Source organism: Palaemon carinicauda, chromosome 2 (assembly GCF_036898095.1).
Source record: "Palaemon carinicauda isolate YSFRI2023 chromosome 2, ASM3689809v2, whole genome shotgun sequence".
Taxonomy (NCBI): Eukaryota; Metazoa; Arthropoda; class Malacostraca; order Decapoda; family Palaemonidae; genus Palaemon; species Palaemon carinicauda.
In genome coordinates this window covers 143,562,086-143,584,810 of record NC_090726.1, presented here as the reverse complement: position 1 = coordinate 143,584,810, position 22,725 = coordinate 143,562,086, and the positions used below count along the sequence as shown (strand labels likewise).

The window sequence follows — 22,725 nt, the reverse complement described above, 5'->3', positions numbered from 1 at the left end:
CTCAAGGCAACAGGAAATTACATGTTCGAGAAACAGACAATGTTATATAGGAGAAACGCAGACATGTTTATTCTGGTTCTTTTTAGTGCGAGGGAAGAGCGAAGATACAAGCATAATATATACAAAATGAATTATGTACGATCGTGTGACACACGGTTGGTACATGGCTCCCCCCCCCCTAGAAATGACATACTGTACATGTTAAATAGGGCGCCCTGATCTAGAGAGGCGAACTGTAGGCGGGTCATCTGGCAGAAGATAAGCAGGTTTTAGACAATCAATGGAGACCCAGTCTTTTTTGCCACGAATGTTTAGTAGGAATGCTTTTGGGCTGCGGTGGATCACAAGTAAAGGGCCCGTGGAAGGGGGCGTTAGCAGTGGCTTGCTAGTGTCGTTGCGCAGGAAGACTTGCGTTGCAAAGTGCAAGTCTGTTGGTATGTGATGCTTCGCTGGGGGCTTGTAAGTCTGGCGGCATGGAGTAAATTTTCCCACGATGTGACGTATGTGCTGGAGATCGTCGGAAGATGTTGTAGAAGGAAAAAATTCAGCAAGGACGACCAATGGGTCGCCATACACCATTTCAGCTGCCGAGACGTCGAGGGCGTCTTTAGGAGTGGTCCTTAGTCCAAGGAGGACCCAGGGAAGCTGAGTAAACCAGTTGGAATCCTTGCAGCGGGCCATCAAAGCTGCTTTGAGGGTGCGATGAAAACGTTCAACCATTCCATTGGCAGCGGGGTTGTAGGCCGTTTTCTGATGTAGGGTGATGCCCAGGAGATTTGCTAATGATGTCCACAATTGAGAGGTGAAAGTGGTTCCCCTGTGGAAGTAATATGCTCAGGGATACTAAATCTTGCAATCCATCCAGAGAGTAAGGCAGATGTACATGAGGCGGACGTTGCAGTTTCCATGGGAATGGCTTCAGGCCAACGAGTGGAGCGGTCGATGACGGTAAACAGGTAACGATGTCCTTGTGATGTGGGTAAGGGGCCTACAACGTCGACCTGAATGTGGGCGAAACGACGCTGAGGTTGAGGAAAAGTGCCCACTCCGGAATCCGTGTGTCGATGTACTTTGGAAGTTTGGCAAGAAGTACAATCCTTAGCATCCTTAGAAATGCCGTGCCAAATGAACTTTGCCTTCAAACACCTGCCGTCGCATGGGAGCATGAATCCAAGGTCGCGGTCTACCAGTACTGACGTCACAGAGGAGGGTGGTGTTGGAGTCTTCGAGGGGGAAGTCTTCCCAACGGAGGGACGTGCAGGATGTCCTACATGCTTGATACTCTGGATCCTGTCGTTGGGCTTCAGCCAGGGCATTGTAATCCAATCCCAGTTGAACGGCAGCCAACGTGTTTCTTGACAGGGCATCGGCAATGGGATTCAGTTACCCAGGGACGTATTGAAGGGTGCAATTGTATTCAGCCACGGCGGAGAGATGTCGGCATTGCCGGGCGGACCAGGCATCAGACTGTCGAGTAAAGGCGTGCACCAGAGGCATGTGGTTTGTGCGAATGACGAAGGGCGTACCTTCTAAGAAATGGCGAAAGTGACGGACAGCCAAGTGCACCGCCAGCAATTTTTGATCGAAGGTAGAATAACCTGATTCTGCCTTGGACAGTTTTCTGCTGAAGAAGGCCAATGGGCGGGGCGAGCCGTTGACCACCTGCTCGAGTACTGCACCAATAGCGACGTTGCTGGCATCGGTGGAGAGAGGGAGAAGGGCATGTGGGATAGGAAAAGTGAGAGCCGCAGCAGTTGATAGGGCCTTCTTTGCATTGCAGAAGGCTGCTTCTTGAAGGGGACCCCACTTCAGGTCCCTTGGCTTGCCCTTGAGGGAGGCGTAGAGGGGAGCAAGAGTGGCGGCAATGGCTGGCAGAAAACAGTGATAATAGTTGATCATGCCCAAGAATTCCTGCAGAGCTTTGACGGTCGAGGGCACGGGGAAGTTCTGAACGGCTGCTACCTTCTTGGGAGGGGGTGGACTCCTTCAGGAGTGATGCGGTGCCCTAAGAACGACACTTCGTTGGCGCCAAAGGTACACTTGTCGTACCGGACTGCAAGGCTGTTTTGTTGCAGGCGGTCGAGCACGATGCGCAGGTGACGGAGGTGTTGTTCCTTTGAGGAGGAGAACACAAGTATGTCGTCCACATAACATACACAGAAGGGGAGGTCCCCTAAGATGCCATCCATGAGACGTTGAAACGTGGCCCCAGCATTACGAAGGCCAAAACAGGAGTAATTGAAGGTGTATGTACCAAACGGAGTGGTGATGGCTGTCTTGGGGATGTCTTCTGTGTTCAGAGGCACCTGATAATACCCCTTCAGGAGGTCGAGCGTAGAGAAAACCTTTGCTTTGTGCAGGTAGGAGGTCATGTCGGCAATGTTTGGGAGGGGGTAGTGATCCGGTTCTGTTTGCATGTTCAGGCGCCTGTAATCCCCGCACGGACGGAGGGAGCCATCTTTCTTCAGAACGATGTGTAAGGGTGACGACCATGGGCTGGAGGCATTTTGACAAAGGCCCATTTCCTCCATTTCGGCGAACGTCTGTTTGGTGGCTGCCAATTGTTCCGGTGCCAGACGTCTGAATTTTGCGAAGACTGGGGGTCCTGTCGTCTTGATATGGTGATAAATACCGTGCTTGGCAGGAACCGTGGGCGCTTGGCGAAGTTCTGGACGGAAAACTTCCGGGTACGACGTGAGGAAGTGGGCGTAGGCATCCGTGGGTGCGCTAATGTGGAGAGCGAGGTTAGAGGGGGCGGGTTGAAGAGGTGTCGACAAGTACGAGTCTGCGTTGACCAATCGTCGGTGGGCGACATCGACCAGAAGGTGGAAATGAGAGAGGAAATCCGCACCGAGGATTGACATGGTGACATCAGCAACGAGAAACTTCCAATTGACCGTTTCCGAACGATAATGTGAGGTTCTCGTAACCGTAGGTGGGTATCGCAGATCCGTTGGCAGCTACCAAGCGGACGTCGGCAGATGTAGACAGACTACGTCGTGTCTTGAAGAGTTTCCTTGGCAAAAGAGAATGACAAGCACCCGTGTCTACCAAAAATCGCACGCCCGTTCCTGCATCATGTAAAAAGAAAAGATTAGAAACACGGGAGGCCACCGCCACGAGCGATGGCCTACTTACACGTTTTTTGGCCATTGACAATCCTCGGCACATTTCTTCGCAGTTGCCCCAAATCTGAAGTGGTAGTAGCAAAACTGCGGCGGATGGGAGGTAGTAAGTAGCTGTAGAAGTCGTTTGTTGGGGCGCGAGCGATTGGTGGGTGGTGGGCGGCTTTGTCGCTGCTTCGGCACGTCACGGTGTAGGCGTGTATGTCCTACGGCATTCATGTCAGCTTCAGTTGACGTTAAATAGGCATCCTCTTCGTCAGGGGTGGAGGCGTTGATGGAGGTCTTGAAGTGGCTGTCCATAAGGGCGTCGGCTCTGGTCATCAAGTCCTTTATGGGTAAACTATCGACATCGGGTATGGCATTGCGTATAGGTCCGGGTAAACGGCGTATCCAAAGGGCACGAAGTAGGTTCACCTCACGAGGAGAGCCGTCTGCGGCAGGTTAAAGGCGAGCGATACTGGTCATTTCCCTGAGGGCAAGCGAAACCCTTTAGTCCCCCAACGGTTGTTGCGAGAGCTGAAAAAGCTTTGCTACATGGGCGGCTGGCGACGGCGAATACTGCTGCAGAAGGTATGTTTTGAGGGCGTCATACGCTATTTGGGTGTCTCCTTGTTCACAAAGTCAGTCGGATATTTCCGGGAAGGTGTCCTCGGGTATCGCCGCGCGAACATAATCTGCTTTGGTGGTTAAGCGAGTCATGCCCTTGATGTGAAACTGGACTTCTGCGCGCTGAAACCAAGCAAACGCCTCTCCGCTGGCGAACAGTGAAAGTTTCAATGGGGCAGCCGCAGCGCCAACTTTTGTAGAGTCCGTCATAGTACCAACGATGGAGGGGCGTGGGGGGTCGGGGTGGAAGGCAGTGGGAGCGAGTCGACTTCCGGGGTCACCAATGTGCCGGGCCGAGAGATGGTTGTGAACTCAAAGGCAGTGTGAAAGCAACTGAGTTAATTTATTATAGAACACTCTCCTTTATATACAAAACCTCAAGGCAACAGGAAATTACATGTTCGAGAAACAGACAATGTTACATGGGAGAAACGCAGACATGTTTATTCTGGTTCTTTTTAGTGTGAGGGAAGAGCGAAGATACAAGCATAATATATACAAAATGAATTATGTACGATCGTGTGACACACGGTTGGATCACTCTTGTGCCTCCTCAACACATGTACAGTATAATAAGGATATAACTCCAAGTAAATATTGTTTACTTGCTATATCAATAGAAGAGTATGTTAGTTGCCTCATTCTATTTTGGAAGAGAGAGAGAGAGAGAGAGAGAGAGAGAGAGAGAGAGAGAGAGAGAGAGAGAGAGAGAGAGAGAGAGAAAAGAGAGAGAGAGAGAGAGATTTTCTCAAATAAACATGGTATGGTTTATAATCACCTGATTGAATAAAATAATTTTGATCACTATATCTATAAGGCATGTTTATAAAGCTTATAATTCAGATTTATATGCCTATATCTATGCAACACTTTTGCTTGCTGATTGATATAATTTTCATGAAAGTGATTTTCCTCAAGTCTATTATCAACTTTCTCATACTGTTTGTTAACTCTTTGTTGCAATTAGGTTCATTGCTATAACCTAAAATACCTAGGTTTATTTCATATAGACGTATAAGTCTAGCCTATATATTGTACTTTTATGGGACTAGGAAAATCTACGATATGATTCTCTCTCTCTCTCTCTCTCTCTCTCTCTCTCTCTCTCTCTCTCTTTATATATGTATATATATATATATATATATAATGTATTTATATATACTGTATATATATATATATATATATATATATATATATATATATATATATATTATATATATATTAATTATGTATGTATTTATGTATATATATACATATATGTATATTTATATATATGCATATGTTATATATATATATATATATATATATATATATATATATATATATATATATATATATATCATCATCATCATCAGCAGCTGTAATTAGTCCAGTGCAGGACAAAGAGGTGTACTGCATGTTTCCCACACGCTCGCACACTGTAACGGTATTTCTCTTTTTTTTGTATATCTCGCTCTTCCCTGCGCTGTTAACAGAACTTATTTTAAGCTTGACTTTTTCATGCATTAGCTGGTTTGAGTTTTTGCAATGTTCTTGTTCGCAAGTACTTATGTAAAAGTTCGATATCTGTTTTGTAAAGTTCAGTTGCATTTCTCTCGTGTCTGTATAACCTAACAGCCCTTTCGCACAATTGATAATTTCTGGAGGACCAACTCTCTCCCGCCTTCCTGCTCACTACCGTGTCTTACTGTTTGATGATGCCGCTCTCCAACCCTGACTCTTCTATCAACGCCACACTCATGACACCACCACTCTTTGCCAGTACAGAGTCATTGGCCTGGTTTCAGTTTGACGAGGTCCAGTTTTGCATCAAGGATGTGACTCACTAAACCACCAAAGCATACTAGTTTTCGCTGCGATCCCTGAGGACACTCCCAGAAATTTCAGATTGACTTTCCAAACAAGGCGACACCCGAATAGCGTATGACACCCTCATGACATACCTCCTGGAAGAGTGCTCACCATTGCCAACCACCTGTATAACCAAGCTTTTTTAGCTCTTTCTACAACCATTGGGGCACCAAAAGGTTTCGTTCGCCCTCAAGGAAATGACCAGAATCGCTCGCCTGTAACCTGCTGCAAACGGCTCTCCTCGTGAGGTGAACCTACCTCTGGCCCATTGCGTACAACACCTACCTGAACCTATATGTGCCTTCATCCCCAATGTAAATACTTTTCCCATGAAGGATCTGATGACCAAAGTCGACAACCTAATGGGCAGCCACTTCACCACCTTCAGGACCTCCATCAACTTCTCCACTCCTGATGAAGATGACAATTATTCAATATTGACTGAAGCTGATGTGAATACTGTAGGACAGAGACACCCACCCTGTGATATGCCAGAGCAGTGACAAAGCCGCCCACCACCCATATATGCTACCCCTCGCTCACGCTCCAACCAACGACTTCTCTGGCCACTTACTGACACCCATCGGCAGCCGGTATGCTACTACCACTTCAAATTTGTGGCTGCCGCGAAGGAATGTGCAAACAGTTTTCAGTGGCCAGAAAACTTAAGTAGACCATTGCTTGTGGCAGTGGCCTACTCTATCGCTAATCTTTTCTTGTTGCATGATGCAGGTACAGGCAGGCAGTTTTTTTTTGTAGACAGTGGTGCTTGCCGTTATCTTCTACCAAGGCCACTCTCCAAGACACGAAAGGTATTCTTTCTAATCCTGCCGACGTCCGCCTGGTAGCTGTCAATTGATCTGTGATCACCCACCCACAGGTATGAGGCCCTCACATTATCGTTTGGAAGCACTAAATATCAAAATATCATTGGAAGTTCTCGTTGCTGACCACACCTCCAACCTTACTTAATACATCAGTACACCCACAGATACCTACACCTACCTCCTCGCATCATACGTGGAAGTCTTCCAACCAGAACTATGACTAATGCCCATGGTTCTTGCCAAACACTTTTTATCACCATATCGAGATGACGAATCCCCCAGTATTCGCCAGATCCAGAAGTCTGGCACCGAATTGTTTGGCAGCTGCTTAACAAATGTTCGCTGAAAGGGAAGAGATGGGTCTTTGTCAAAAAATCCTCAAGGCCATGGTCGTTGTCCTTACACATAATCCTGATGAAGGATGGCTCCCTACGCCCTTATGTGGATTACATATGTCTGAACAGGCAGACAGAACTGGATCACTAACCCCTCCCAAATATAGCCAATGGTACATCCTACTTGCACAAAGCGAAGGTTTTCTCCACATTCAACCTTCTGATGGGGTATTATCAGGGGCCTATGAACCCAGAAGACAAGTGTACCTTTGGCACCAATGAAGTATCATTTTTGGGGCACTGCATCACTCCTACAGGATTCCAACCCCTCCCTTAGAAGATAGCAGCCATTCAGAACTTCCCCTTACCCTTGACCGTCAAAACAGTGCAAGAATTCTTGAGCATGGTTTAACTATTATCACCGTTTCTTGCAAGCCATTGCTGCTACTGTTGTCCCTCTCTATGCCTCCCTCAAGGGCAAGCTGAAAGACCAAATGTGAGGTCCTCTTCAAGAAATGGCCTTGTGTAATGCAAGGAATACCCTATCAACCGCTGCTGCTCTCTCATTTCCCTTGCCACATGCCCCTCTCGTCCTTTCTGCCGATGCCAGCGACATCACTATTGGTGCAGTACTCGAGCATGGGTCAATGGGTCACCCCACCCATAGGCCCTCTTCAGTAGAAAAGTGTTCAAGACGGAATTCAGCTACTCTTCTTTTGACAACGGATTGCTGGCGGTGCGTTTGGCTGTTCGTCACTTTTGCCACTTCTTAGAAGGTATGCCCATCGTCATTTCCACGGACCACATGCCTCTGGTGCATTCCTTCACTCGACAGTCCGATGCCTGGATCGTCCATCAGCACCGACATCTCTCTGCTGTGGGTAAATACAAGTGCACCTTACAATACATCCCTGGGAAAATGCATCCCATTGCTGATGCCCTGTCAAGAAACACATTGACCGCCATTCACCTGGGATTGGATTACAACGCCTTGGCAGAAGCCCAACGAAAAGATCCAGGGTACCAAGCATGTAGGATATTCTACACATCCCTCTGTTTGGAAGACATCCCCCTCGACTACTCTGCCACCCTCCTCTGTGACGTCAATACTGGTAGACCACGGCCATGAATACCTGGTCCTATGAGAAGACAGGTGTTTGATTTCATTCATAGCCCTTCGCATCCCTCGCGCCGATCTACTGCACAATTACTGAAGATGAAGTTCATTTGGCATGACATCATTAAGGATGCTGAGGATTGTGTCCGTACCTGTAGGCTACTTCATGCCAAGCTTTAAAAGTACATCGATTCAAGAGTGGGCACCATTCCTTAACCTCAGATTCATTTTTCTCTCATTCACGTCCTTGTATAGGTTCACAATCCACATCACAAGGACATTGTTACCTGAAGCCATCCCCGAGCAAACGACAACGTCGGCCTCATGTACCTCCGCCTTATTCTCAGGGTGAATAGCATATTACTTCTGACAGGGATACCACTTTTTCCTCTGAATTCTTGACATCATTAGCGAATCATATGGGCATCTTCATACATCAGACAACCGCTTACAACCCTGCAGCCAACAAAATGGTTGAACGTTTTCATCGCAGCTTCATAGCAGCTTTGGTATCCCGATGCAATGACTTCATCTGGTTTACTCGGCTCCCCGTGGTCCTCCTGTCCTTCTGGGACTAAGGACCCCTCTTAAAAGCACCCTGGATGTCTCGGCAGCTGAAATGGTGTATGGCGATTCGTTGATTGTTCCTTTTTTTCTGTCAGTACCATCTCCAACAATATTCAGCTCCTATGGCATGTTACGGGAAAATTTAGTCCCTGCTGCCAGACTTACAAGCCCCCAGTGAAGCAACACACACTGAAAGATTTGAAAAAGGCGTCGCATGTTATTTTGCGTAACAACACTAGCAATCCACTGCTAACACATCTTACAGGAGCCCTTTCCTTGTGATCCGTTGAACAAGGAAGGCTTTCTCAATTTACATTCTTGGCAAAGAAGACTGAGTCTCCATTGATTGCCTTAAACCTGTGTATCATCTTACAAGATGACCTGCTTCTGTTGTTGCCTCTCAAGAGCATGGTGCCCTATTTCACATCCTTGTAGCCATGTACCTCACTTGTTTCACACACGCTCGAGCACTGTAACGGTATATTTTATCTTTTATATATCGCTCTCCCCTCCACTGTTAATAGAACCTGTTAAGCTTGACTATCTCATGTATTAGCTGGTTTAAATTTTTGTGACGTTCTTACTCGCAAGTACTTGTATGAATGCTCAATTTCTATTTCATAGAGTTCAGTTCCATTCCAATCGCTTCTCTGTTATAACCTAACAGCCCACTTTCACACTGGTTAGCATTACAAGTAAATGAGAAACACTCGAAATAGAAAGTTTAGATATATTTTACTGGTAATTTTTGCAAGTTGACGAGAAGCACTCGATCATTTTATTTGTGTAAATTAATTCACAAGTAGCTTATAGGTTTATGAAAATTTGTGTAATTAGGAGGCTGCTATTTGTGAAGTATATATGGCAATGACACCCATGAAGGAACGATAAAAGTAAATCTTACATATATCTGAGATATTTTCAAAAGACACGGCTATCTCGGCATTATTGACAACTTACGGTTATTACACTCTCTCTCTCTCTCTCTCTCTCTCTCTCTCTCTCTCTCTCTCTCTCTCTCTCTCTCTCTCTCTCTCTCTCTCTCTCATCTTAAAACCTGCAATTGGTAAATTATTCCAGGAGTATCCAGCCACCTTTCCTACTCTCCTTGAAATAGACGTTAAATACTCTTTTCAAAATGGAACATTGGTTTTATTGGAAGGAAATGTTTTAAGATTGGTTATTGCAATATCTTAAGATTTCCTTTATGTACGGTAGATGTTAGTTTTGACTAAATATATTTATGGATAATAAGTAACTCTTGTATGAATGCAATCAAGATTATTTGGAAATATAGTGACGTACTTACTCCAACGTTTAATGTTTTGTGATATTCATTGATACTATCTTCTGATTTAGGACGTAGCCTTCATTGAAGGATTTCTCTTAGAGAATGGTCTTATTCATAAGATTTTTTTCATGATCAGCTCTTGGCTTTTCATTTTTCGTTACAAATCTCAACTAAGGAATCCTTAACTTCTGTTATATTTCTTTGTTCATCATTCTAATTTACTCTTGATATCTTGTATATTAATAGGTAGCGACAGTGTTTGTTATTTTCATATTATAATGCAAAATAAACTTCAAGGTCGCTAAACTCAGGATGCAACTGAAAATGATTTCATCAGAATAACACCAAATCTACATGCATCTGAACATGCGTTATAATCTACAATTATTAATTGATATTACAATGTCAATGTCTCGTGATTTAATTTGTGTCTAAATGCTTAGAGAAACATTAAAAAATAAATAAGAAAAACTCAATAATGGTAATTCGGCAAAGGACTAAGAAACTGTTGATGTAAATTCCTTTATCATTATCAAATTTCCATTCACTAGCCAAACCATTTGCAGAAGTCCTGACCGATTAATGATATTACTATATCTTCCTGACAGTATTTATCATTTGTTTCCTTATATCTCAGATATTATAATCAGTCATATTCCACCTTCGTACAACCATTCATTGCAAGCAGTAATCAGTAACGTGATATTTTCTTTGGAAATTACTTGGATTATCAACATCATTATCATCATCATCATCAGCCGTTACTAGACCACTGCAGAACAAAGGCCTCAGACATCTCCTTCCACTTGCGTCTGTTTATGGTCTTTTTGTGCCAGTCCACGCCCGCAAACTTCCATAGTTCGTCGATCCATCGTCTTCTCTTCCTTCCTCTGCTTCTTTTACAGTCTGTAGCGACCCATTCTGTTACTCTTATGTCCATCTATTGTCTGCCAATCTCCTTATGTCTTGCTATTGCTCCTCTACTTTAGTTTGCTCTCGTATCCATGTTGCTCTTTTTCTCTCTCTTGGTGTTATTCTTTCCTTATTCTCTCTACAGGTCTTTTAGTTGTTACTAGCTGAGATTTTAAGGCTTTAGTAATGCTCCAAGTTTCTGATGCGTAAGTTAATACTGGTAGGACCATCTCATTAAATACTTTTCTTTTTAAAGAAAGTGGCATTTTACTTTTCTTAATCTCAGTTGGTTTATTAAATGCTCTCCATTTCATGTTTATCCTTCTAATTTCAGTCTCGTATCCTGGGGAAACACTATTTTTCCTAAGTACGTATATTCATTTCATTAACAAACTCTTGAGGTCCATTCATAACCTTCATTTGTTGTCTCTGCATTTTCATTGAATATTATCTTTCAGTCTACATATTTGCTTTCTTTAGATCTTCTATCAGTTTTTGCAAATCCTCCTGAGATTCACCAAATCGAACTGTTATCTGCAAATCTTAAGTTGTAAAGATAATCCCCATTACTTTTAATTATTAAATCTTCTAGGCATGCTGTGAATAAATTAGGAGAGATGGCGTCTCCCTGTCTAACTCCTTTCTGTGTTAGGTCCATGGTCTCTTCTTTAGAGTAGCCATAGCCTGTCTCCTCTGAACATCTAGACTTGCAAACCCTGTTGGTCCTGGATTCTTTTAATTTGTGGTATTCTCGTTCTTTAGACAATATAATTATAATCTTGCTGTTTTATCATTCCATTCTACTTCTACAAAACCTTTTTGGACATGGGTTTTCCTATACAAGGATCACTAAATTCTTATATATGTGTGATTAAAAATTCCAGAGTTATATTGATAACCTTAGGCTTGTATCTCGCATTTATGTGGTCACTAAGAAAAAAAAGAACCGAGTTCTTTTTCTGTGTACTTCTTCAAGCGAGTCACATTGTTGTTCTCGTTGTTCGTTATAGGAATTTATTGGCAAGGGATGTGGGAAATGTTTAAAGATATTCCCAGGATGTTTGCTGGTGTTTGAATAGTGGCCTGTATGAATATTATCAGGCGTAGGTCAGAGAGAGAGAGAGAGAGAGAGAGAGAGAGAGAGAGAGAGAGAGAGAGAGAGAGAGAGAGAAGCTTCTCAACAGCACAATTGCTATCAAACAAGTTTATTTCAATGGTTTCAACCTTTCCTTCTTTCTTACAAATCCTTACTTCCAATCCTAGAGAGAGTCTACTGAATAGATAAATGTATATATATATATATATATATATATATATATATATATATATATATATATATATATATATATCGACCTTTAATTGAGAAGATAGTTTGCCCCATTCTCTTCTTCCTTCGTCTATTTTGTGACTCACCCATTTTATCATCTTCCACTTTAATGTTTATATAAAACCACCCTTACCAAGAAGGCCTTTTTTTACTGTACACTGATTCTTATAGGGGCATTGCACCTCATACAATGGTCAGTCGTCATTTCTAGAGGGAGTTCTTATTGTTTCTTCGGCCCTTATTTACACACTTCTATCTCCCATCTTACTGTGCAAGCTCTTTTAGCTTCTTGTTGCAGGTGTAGGGGTTTCTGCCAGGCGACATATGTGTAGGACGGTTAAAAGTTCACAAATAATATAAAACCAATTACCTCAGTTAAATTATGCTTTGATTTTTATACTCCTGTAGATATTTTCAAACTTTTTATAGGCTTTACAGTTTCTGTTCGCTATCACCAATCACCACAGTATCATCTACAAACTTTAACTATCTCGCATCCCATTCACGACCCAACTTTGTTCCTTCTCTATCCTCTGGATTCATTCCTTTCATCACTCCAGGATGTATGGGCTTCATTATAGAAACTTAGGGAAAGTTAGGAAATTGAGAAGTTTAAGAAATCACCTTGTGTATTGCTCTTACATACAGTATATTATACATACATAAACACATATATATACATAAATAATCACACGTGTATATATATATATATATATATATATATATGTATATATATATATATATATATATATATATATATGTATATATATATATATATATATATATATATATATATATATATATATATATATATATGTATATATATAGTATATACAGTATATATATAGTATATATATATATATATATATATATATATATATATATATATATATATATAGAGGTAGGTAGTAGGTTGGCCAGGGCACCCACCAGCCACCCGTTAAGATACTACTGATAGAGAGTTATGGGGACCTTTGACTGGCCAGACAGTACTATATTGGATTCTTCTCTCTGGTTACGGTTCATTTTCCTTTTGTCTACACATACACCAAATAGTCTAGAATTTTCTTTACATATTCTCCTCTGTCTTCATACACCTGACAACACTGAAATTACTAAACAGTTCTTCTTCACCCAAGGGGTTAACTACTGCACTGTAATTGTTCAGTTGCCACTTTCCTCTTGGTAAGGGTAGAAGAGACTTCAGCTTTGGTTAGCAGCTCTTCTAGGAGAAAGACACTCCAAAATCAAACTATTGTTCTCTAGTCTTGGGTAGTGCCATAGCCTCTATACCATGGTCTTCCACTGTCTTGGGTTAGAATTCTCTTGCTTGAGGGTACACTCGGGCAAAGTATTTCATCTTATTTCTCTTCCTCTTGTATAGTTAAAGTTTTCATAGTCTATATAGAAAATATTTATTGTAATGTTACTGTTCTTAATATATTTTCTTTTTCCTTGTTTCCTTTCCTCACTGGTCTATTTTCCATGTTGGAGCCTCTGGGCTTATGGCATACTGCTTTTCGAACTAGGGTTGTAGCTTAGCAAGTAATAATATATATATATATATATATATATATATATATATATATAATATGTATATATATATTTTATGTATGTATATATATATATATTATATGTATAAATGTGCACTATATATACGTTATAAATGTGTGTGCGTATATCGTATATGTTTATGTCTATTATGTACAATATATATATATATATATATATATATATATATTTATATATATATATATATATATATATATATATATATATATATATATATATATATATATATATATGTGTGTGTGTGTGTGTGTGTATATATTTATATATATATAAATAGATAGATAGATAGATAGATAGCTATGCATTTGTGAATATATACACGTACATATACATACACATATGTCCATAAATGTAAATATATACATATATATATACATATATACACATACAGTATATATATGCATATCTTCTGCTCTATAGTCAATTTCTTTTAGCGATGCAGATTTGCACCGACTCGCAGCGGTGCCCTTTTAGCTCGGAAAAGTTTCCTGATCGCTGATTGGTTGGACGAGATAATTCTAACCAATCAGCGATCAGGAAACTTTTCCGAGCTAAAAGGACACCGCTACGAGTCGGTACAAATCTGCCTCGATAAAAGGAATGGACTATAGTTTGATTCTGTAGCCATGTTGCGCTATTTCTGTCTCTTAATGTTATTCCCATCATTATTCTTTCCATAGATCTTTGAGTTATAACTAGTTTAGGTTCTAAGGATTTAGTAACGTTCCCTAGTTTCTGATGCAGAAGTTAATGCTGGTAGAACCATCTGCTTAAATGTAATTTGTTTACCCAAAGATTTCCAACCCACGCTTATCCTTTTTCTTTATTTCTCTTTCATATTCTGGGGAAACAGTTACTGTCCAAGTTCGTATATTCAATAACATTCTGTAGAAGTTCATCAATAATTCTTATTTGTTGTTTCCCTGCATTTTCATTGAACATAATGTAATCTTGAACATTATACATGCACATACTGTATATATACATACATATATATATATATATATATATATATATATATATATATATATATATATATATATTTATGTATACACATACATGTATATAAATGTATATATATACATATATATGTTTATATATGTAACTATATACAGTATATATGTATATATATGCATATATATGTATATGTATGTATATATATATATATATATATATATATATATATATATATATATATACTGTATATATATATAGACACACACACACTTCAAATTTCAGGCCACAAAAAGCTTTTAATGGAATTCACCCTGCCTTGGGATTACAGAGAACTAGTTTCTAAGATATTTACTTCTAGCTGGACAAGAATTTGGACCTCTTGCCTTAGAGTTGAAATAAAGCTGACAGCTGGTCCTGTGTTGCCAGTGAGCATCCTCTTAACGGTTTCCACTGCAACCCCAGCTCTGCAGTTAGCATTGGGGTTGGCGATAGAGGTTAGACGGTGATGGACACCCCAAGATGACAGGAATTCATAGTCTTGCCAGATGTGAAATAGGGTCCTCCATCTGAAGTTACATCTTCTGGGATTCCAAATGTGACAAATGAGTCACGTAGATGCTTTATCAGACTGTCTGCTCCTGAATAAGGTATGAATACCATAGGCCAATTTAAGTATCTGTCCTCCAGGACCTGGTATTCAGTGTTGTTGTGGGGGAAGTAGTTACAGCAAACCTTCTGGAATGGGTAATCTGGCGAATTGATGTCACTTGATGGCTGCATTGCATGCGATTTAGATATCTCACTTCTATTGTGTTGTTCATTTCTACATCTAAGGTTATTGAAACGTATGGCATTTGTCAGTCGAACTATTGACTTACTTTGTTTTAGGTGTCTGTTTATGAGACACGAGTTTCTGGTGGTTTATAAAGTCTAGGATCGTTGCATGGGGGAAACGGTTATTGAATGTAACCCGGAATGGGATAGGATAGAATTCCCCTCCCCCACGTCATAGTACAATAGATGAAAGGTACTCATGTGGTTCTCCCCTGGGTGATGACACAAGATATAACTTTCAAAGAAGGTCAAGTTTTTAGTTTTTTATTTGTACAAGTAGTAAATGATTAGAAGGAAACTAAACATATCTTGAGTATTATAGTATTGGTGATTACGTTAATCATTATGCGTTCAGATTCTTCTGTTTATTAGTCTGTTTAACACATAGCAACAACGAGCGGAGGCAGAATTAATAGTAAGTACTATTTCTGACTTGGTACAAGGGGGACAACATTATGACTGGATACACTCAACGAAGTTAGTAATCTTCCAACTGTTGGCTACAGCTTTTCTATAACAACTCCCACTCTTTTACTGTGGATTATTACCTTTATGCCACAACTCTGTGAGAGTCAAGGCAGGGCGAAGTGTCCCCCTCTTGGTGGCCATATTGAGGTGCTTCTTTTCCTGGCGTCCAATGAATAGCTGACACAACAACAAGTGGAGACTTCTAGTTCCATTTCTCCCTTACTAGTTTGCCAATACACAAGAGAGACAAGCAACGTTTATCAGATATTTACATCATTCCAAAAAAAAAGTGACCACATCTCAATGCCCCTTATCCAGCTACAGCTAAGTGTGTGTGACAAACTCACCTCTAGAACTCAAACTTAGCCACCCCTGGGGCTGATCGAAAAGTTATACTACTTAGAAATTAACAATTATATAGATATATATGAACATGTGGTATAACATATTTACTTGTGAGAATGTGTTATGATCTGAGAATCATTAAAGGTTCTTTCAATCTTTAAACAAAAGGATTCGATATCTGTAATTGAAATATGGGAAATAAATATAAAAAGTAACAGAAAACACAAAACATTCATTCATAAAGTTATTTACAAAAAAGATTAATGTTGCTTCGGTTTTACTTTCAAATACAAATCAAATCAATTCAAAATATTGGTTTATAGGGGAACAGAAGGAAAGTAGAACAATAAATACTTGAGTGGAATGTTGGAGAGATTTCTTCAGCTGCTGAGATGTCACAGGTACAGTGCCTTATGCTTGAGAACATCGTAGTAGGCCGAACGAAGTTCAACTGAAGCTGGCACAATGACCTTAGACACGAAGACGTCACAGAATGGGTGGCTTGGAAATGGAACAGCAAAAGTTTCCTCCCAAAATTCGAAAATAGCGGAAAAGGGAAGGCTGGCCGGCCGCAGGCAATGTAGGCTACCTCTTGTCTCTAACAGGAATGGGTAGCTACTCCTCTCAGTCTCAGTTGTGACAAGATTATGGAGATAGATGTTTGTCGTCTGAAGGAGAATTCGTAACCTGGCTCTGTCCGACTTCTTGCTTTCTTATCTTGCTATTATCTCGTCAGGAAGATGTTCTTATCTTGTCTGGACAGTCTCTTCTGGAAGCTTATGTACCCCTGTATGGACGAATTGGGGGAATCTTCGTTTCCATTCGAGAAGTGTTTTTGTATTTTGCCTCCTGATTGGTTTCCTTAAAAGGGCCCACTACGATCACGTCAGAGAAGTTTCTACAACAAATTTTCTGATGTATTTAGACTTGATGTTACTCCATAGGAAAAGCATGATGACATTTTCCAAAAACTGGGATTTTCATCGAGGCTGGGTTCGTTCTTAAAGTGTTGACGACAGTAATTAAGATGATGACGTCTATGACCAACTACTAGCTAGGTTTCTTCTCGCTAGAGACACTTCAAAAAGAGGTACGTTCTTTTTATTTTAATTTGTTCTTTAATATTATATTCTATACCCATAACACGTTCCCCCAAAAGGACTAAAGGTATTACACACTTTTTTTCAAAGTTAGCAAGGGGAAAATAATATCCCTGAACTTGGGAACAACTATGCATTATGCTTCCACTCAGCACCAGCAAAACATGTTTGTTTCACACTCCATTTCACAAAACAATAGTGCTAAATAAAATCTAATAATAACGGCTCTTACTCAACTTGTTCATAACGACGAGAGAAAAGACAAAACAAACAATTCTCTCATTATGAAAAACTCTTCAGAGAAGCTATCAGCAGTCTTTATAAAACACAAAGGAAAAATTCCATTTGGGTCTACACCTTCATAAGCATCAAAGGTCATCAAGGTTGTTGTAATTTCATGGAACTGAAAGGGTAAACTAGTTGTTTAGCCTCAGGAATAAAGGAATGAGGAAGATCGAGTTTCTCATTACTTTACTTACTGTCAAACATATCAGTTAAAAGAGTTGCCTTTTCCTTTGGACAGTGAGTGACAGAGCCATCTGGTTATAGTAAAGGAGGAACTGTTATGTTTACACTAAAGAGTGCAGATTTAAGGGTAGCCAAACACTTATATTCCTGGGTTGTACCAGGAAGGGTTTCTTTTATGATTAAATTTTATTCCTTTTTAGTTTAAAGTATAAACTCTCTGAGCAACAGCTCTTAGCCGAGTATTGTTTTTCCAAGTAAAATCTGATCTGTTACCCTTCCAAGATGATAATATTCCTGTTTCTCCAAATAAGCACATCTACAACCATCGTTGAACCAGGGTTTGTCTTTCACTTGGTATTTTAACACACAAGAAGTGATATGCCTATCAGTTATGTTGATCGGATTCTCATTCGAAAGAACAATAGGCCTTAATACTTTGATACACTTGTGATCCATTTATATTCAGAAGATCACACAAAATGCTATTCCAGTCTGCTTGAGATTTTATGTAAATTTTCCATGAGTATGACACATCAGGGATAGGTTGCTCAGTTGTAAGTACTAATGAAATAAAGAGATGATAAGATGTCCCAACGGGAGAAGAAACCGTACTTGTTATTATGCCTGGGTAGTCAATGTATACTAGGTGCAAGCAGTTACCAGACCTGTGGGTAGTTTCACGTATGATTTTCTCACAGCCAGATTTAGAGGAAAAATCCAAAGCTCTTAAACCATCGCGATCAGTAGATGAAACAGAATTTAACCACTACCTATGGTGAGCTTTGAATTCATCATCAACAACAAAAGAAATCTATCTATCATATTGTTGTATTTTAGCCATAATAGTGAGAAGGCAATCGAAGATAGAATAATCCAAGTCCAGATTTTGGTAGACTGAACACAAATAGAAGTTTTTATGCCTGCCTCAAACTTTTATTACCTGAATCTCATGACATCCACATTTATAGCAGGACATGAGGAGCAAGGTATTTAGTACAAACATATACTGCCATTCCCCATGCCCTAGGAATGGCATTCCATTTCAAAGTTATTAGTTTCTTAGAATGAGTGTCTCATTCAAGAAACCTAAGTTTCTGAGCTTAATATAATATCATACTGTCTGGAGGTAACTGTAAGATCTCGAATATTGGCAAGCAGTCCACGAATATTGCAATGCAGTAGACGACACTGGCAAAATCTAGGACATACTAGTCCCGTATTTCGCTCAATGTCTCCAGACAGAATAGGAATTAAAATTAATGAAAAAGAATTCGTCCTACTTAAAAAGAAACTTAACAGTAATGGTAACAAAAACAATATATACAGAAATATAGATAAAGGTACTAATAAAAGCCATGGACTAAAGAGAAAATATCGGATGAAATTACAGCAGTCACATAATTGAGCCGACACACCATGTAAGGCTAAGTGCCCTCAAGCGTAGCCATTTCAACTGAAGGAAGGACAGTATGGATGGTTTTGAAAATTAATAGTTGTTAGGAAGATAAGGTAAAGGCAACCTCTTGATAAACCACCAGGGATCCATGGCCCTTCTATTAAGCCAGTCAACACACATAAGAAAAACAAGAGGAAGCAAAAAATACATAGAATAGTGTGCCCTAGTGTACCTTCAAGCAATATATATATATATATATATATATATATATATATATATATACATATATATATATATATATATATATATATATATATATATATATTTATTTATTTATTTATTTATTTATACTGTAAAGGTTTTTAAGTGTATACGTGTTTATTAGTTTGTATATATGTGTACATATACAGAATATGTTTATATACGTGTATAAATATGTATTCATGTATATATATATATATATATATATATATATATGCGTGTGTGTATGTAAGGCTTACCTACAAAGTTAATAATAATTAACAGAGAGAGGTTAAAAGTTAGATAGGAAGTGTAATTAATAACAGATATGATTCTGTGTACAGGCAGGAAACTTAGGTGATAACATATTTCAAAAGGCTGATTGATGTAGTTTATGAGCTTATTTCCAGAATTTAATGAGAGGGTAAAAGGTTAAAAAGAGAGAAGATGTTATAACGAACAAAATTCATGGCAAAGGCGGAAACTTATCTTATAAGAGGTCGTTTAAAGACTGCTTGATGATGTCTATGAGATTAAGCAGCATTGCAACCGAGGTCTTAGCAGCAGGATATGAATGACACGTTGGATGCCAGATTCTGGATGGAAGTGATCACATAATTGAACACTTAATTGAATGAAGTCAGTCCTGGAAGCAGCCCACGTGGACTAAAGAAGGCTCCTAACAAATTCATAGTTCAGAGTCAGAATCCAGATTTTCACCTTTGTGAATGTGCGTCTAGTGAACTTGTAAACAAAAATTTTTTACTATTTGAGGTTATTTTATACATTGACCGAACTCCAAGTATAGGTGCCGTAATTGCCCAACCATCCGAATTTCTTTTCTTTGTATCCTAGACACTATATTTATCATTTGGCATTCATAAGATTACAAACTACCTTGAACAAGTAAAACTCAAGCAAATAATTTCGCTAAAGAAGTACTAAGATTTCAATTGGTAAGGTTGTCCTATAAATAGACAGAAACTAACTCTATGTTGCTCAACTCCAAATTCAATGTCCGAACTCAAATATCGAACAATATCAAATCTTATCATAAAAATAGGAGCATAACCAAGTGAAGCATTATAAACACAAAAAAAAGAATATTACAGAGGCTTCACAAAGTGGTTGCAGCAGAAAATTGGTGGTGAGTAAGAAGGCTTTGTAAAGATTTAATCAAATAAGAGCTCACACTGTCAGGTTAACAAGCGGCGTATCAGATGTTTTCAAATACAAGGCATACTACGACAACAACCGGATGGGAACAGAGGAATTTCAGTGGATAACAGCGCAACGAGTTATCAAGAAAACACCACGAATGAGGCGGATATTCCTACATTAATAGAAAAACAGTGATGAAATATTTTTTGACTGCTAGTGTTAAGCACACTAAATGTTTCTTTACTTTAATGAAGATTTGAATAAAGATATACTTTTTTAAATGTATACTCTAGTTCCCAAGGGAACAAATGGAATTGAATTTTGTGAATGTACTAATTCATTGGAAATATTACAGGTAACTGTCTTGAATGAAAATAAAAACCTGAAGTTGAAAACAAGAATAGGAACATTTCCACTGCAGCAAAACTGTGAGTACATAATTTTTTTTCTCGTATTTTATATTTCTTTAAATGAAAATAAGACATTGATGCAAGTTTTCAAGATCTTATAAGAGATGTAACTAATTATAGCCTGGTAGACGATCACAATTTCACAGCAACCATTTAGGGACTTTACATCGAAGACAAATTTCGCCCTGACAAAAACAAACTGCAAATTCAAACACTAGTAAAAATAGGTAACCTTAATTTTAATTCACAACTTCACAATCTAACATTATAAATCAGGCTACAATATTGACACAATCAACCTTATTCTGTGGCAACATTAGTGAGGTACAACATGATGAAACCCATTTGGAAGCCTACAGTGTAGATAGTTGCCGTTATAAAAAGTAGGATTACTGCTTCAAAGATAGACAGTAAAAATGTCAAAATAAAGGAAGCATTATTATTGGTAGATGTAGACTACGGAGATGCACATGTTATGTTGAATAGTGAAGGTATTCAGAATATCACTACATTTGCCAAATTCAAATCAAAATGTTTTCTTTTATGGAAATCGGCAAGTGCGAAAGATATGCTATTAAATTTGCAAGAGTTTGTTAAGGCCAAATACGATGGGAATTCCATGTCATCTCTATATGCCACTGTTCAACGGCACATTGAAAACATCAAGAATTGTGGCTTCATTACTAGGTGTAACAATATGGGATAAGAATGCTTCTGATGACAAGGCTTGGCAGTGAAGCTAAACGTCATACTTACATATGTGGCGTAGGGAGCAGCTTGGAGTGCATTTAGAGATAAGGAAAGAAAGGCCGTGAAAAGGATTGTTTTAGTACCCTCTGAAATGATAACAAAACATTACATAGAGTGACAAAGAAATGCAGAAGAACAAAATAAAAGCTCAAGATAGTACTTTTATAAAAATTAGTAGTAACAATAGGAATTTCCAACATTCAAGAGGAGGAAGAGGAAGAGGCTACGCTGAAGTTAGAACACAACCAAACATAAACAGTACAGAGAAAATACTGGCGCCAAGAGACTTCAACCTGTTGTGGAGAGTAATGCCGTTCCAAATGAACTGGAATCAAGGACCAACATAGTCTTTAAATATAGAATTTCTGAGGAAGCGAGTAAGCTTCACACCCCAAGTTGCGTTGCACAATCTAGATCAGCTTTGAAAGTTTGGTATCAACCTCTTTGCAAAATGGAAATCTTGAGGTGGAATGGAGAAAGAAACACGGCATGGATGGGAGTGCAGCAACTGCTTCATTGAAGAGAAAATGCAAGAGCATGGAGACCACAGTTTGTCATTAGGGAAGGCATCGCACCAAGTGGAAGTGAATCCATGATCAATGCAGACCACAAACCTAAATTTCTGAGGAAGTGTGTAAGCTTCAAAAATTATTCTGCTTTGAACAAGAGATGACGATCCTAAAGAAACGACGTGTCTCCCTCTGCAAAAAGGGAATCGTAAGCTTCGGCGAAAAAGGGGAAGGCTTGTAAAATCGGTCATGAAATTCTATGGACCCTTATGGGAAATCATTTATGTATTTGAAAATTGATCTTAAATTTTTGTGTTATTTCAAAGAATCTAAAGTTTTGATTAACCAATTTTTGTTAATTTATTTCTGAGTTTCCAGATATATTTGTATCAAAATTTTCGCCACCATATCCATTAAAGTTTGATTCCATCATTCAACCATGTAGTCCTGATGAAAGGCTACGAAGTGATTCAAAACACATGTCTACACCAAATAATAGATCGAAAAACGGAAATGCAGTTTTCCTATTCTGAAAAGTATCTGGAGGAGTTTGTTCG

The 22,725-nt window shown here is 39.3% G+C and overlaps 1 long non-coding RNA gene across 1 annotated transcript in view; it reads left to right on the top strand.

Annotated features, from left to right (window-relative positions):
- LOC137622215 (uncharacterized) overlaps window positions 1-22,317 on the top strand; it is a 209,814-nt gene extending 187,497 nt beyond the window's left edge. The window contains exon 4 of the long non-coding RNA XR_011040385.1: window positions 20,855-22,317. This is a non-coding gene — a long non-coding RNA (uncharacterized lncRNA). The remainder of the gene's footprint in view (window positions 1-20,854) is intronic.
- Window positions 22,318-22,725: the final 408 nt, after the last annotated feature.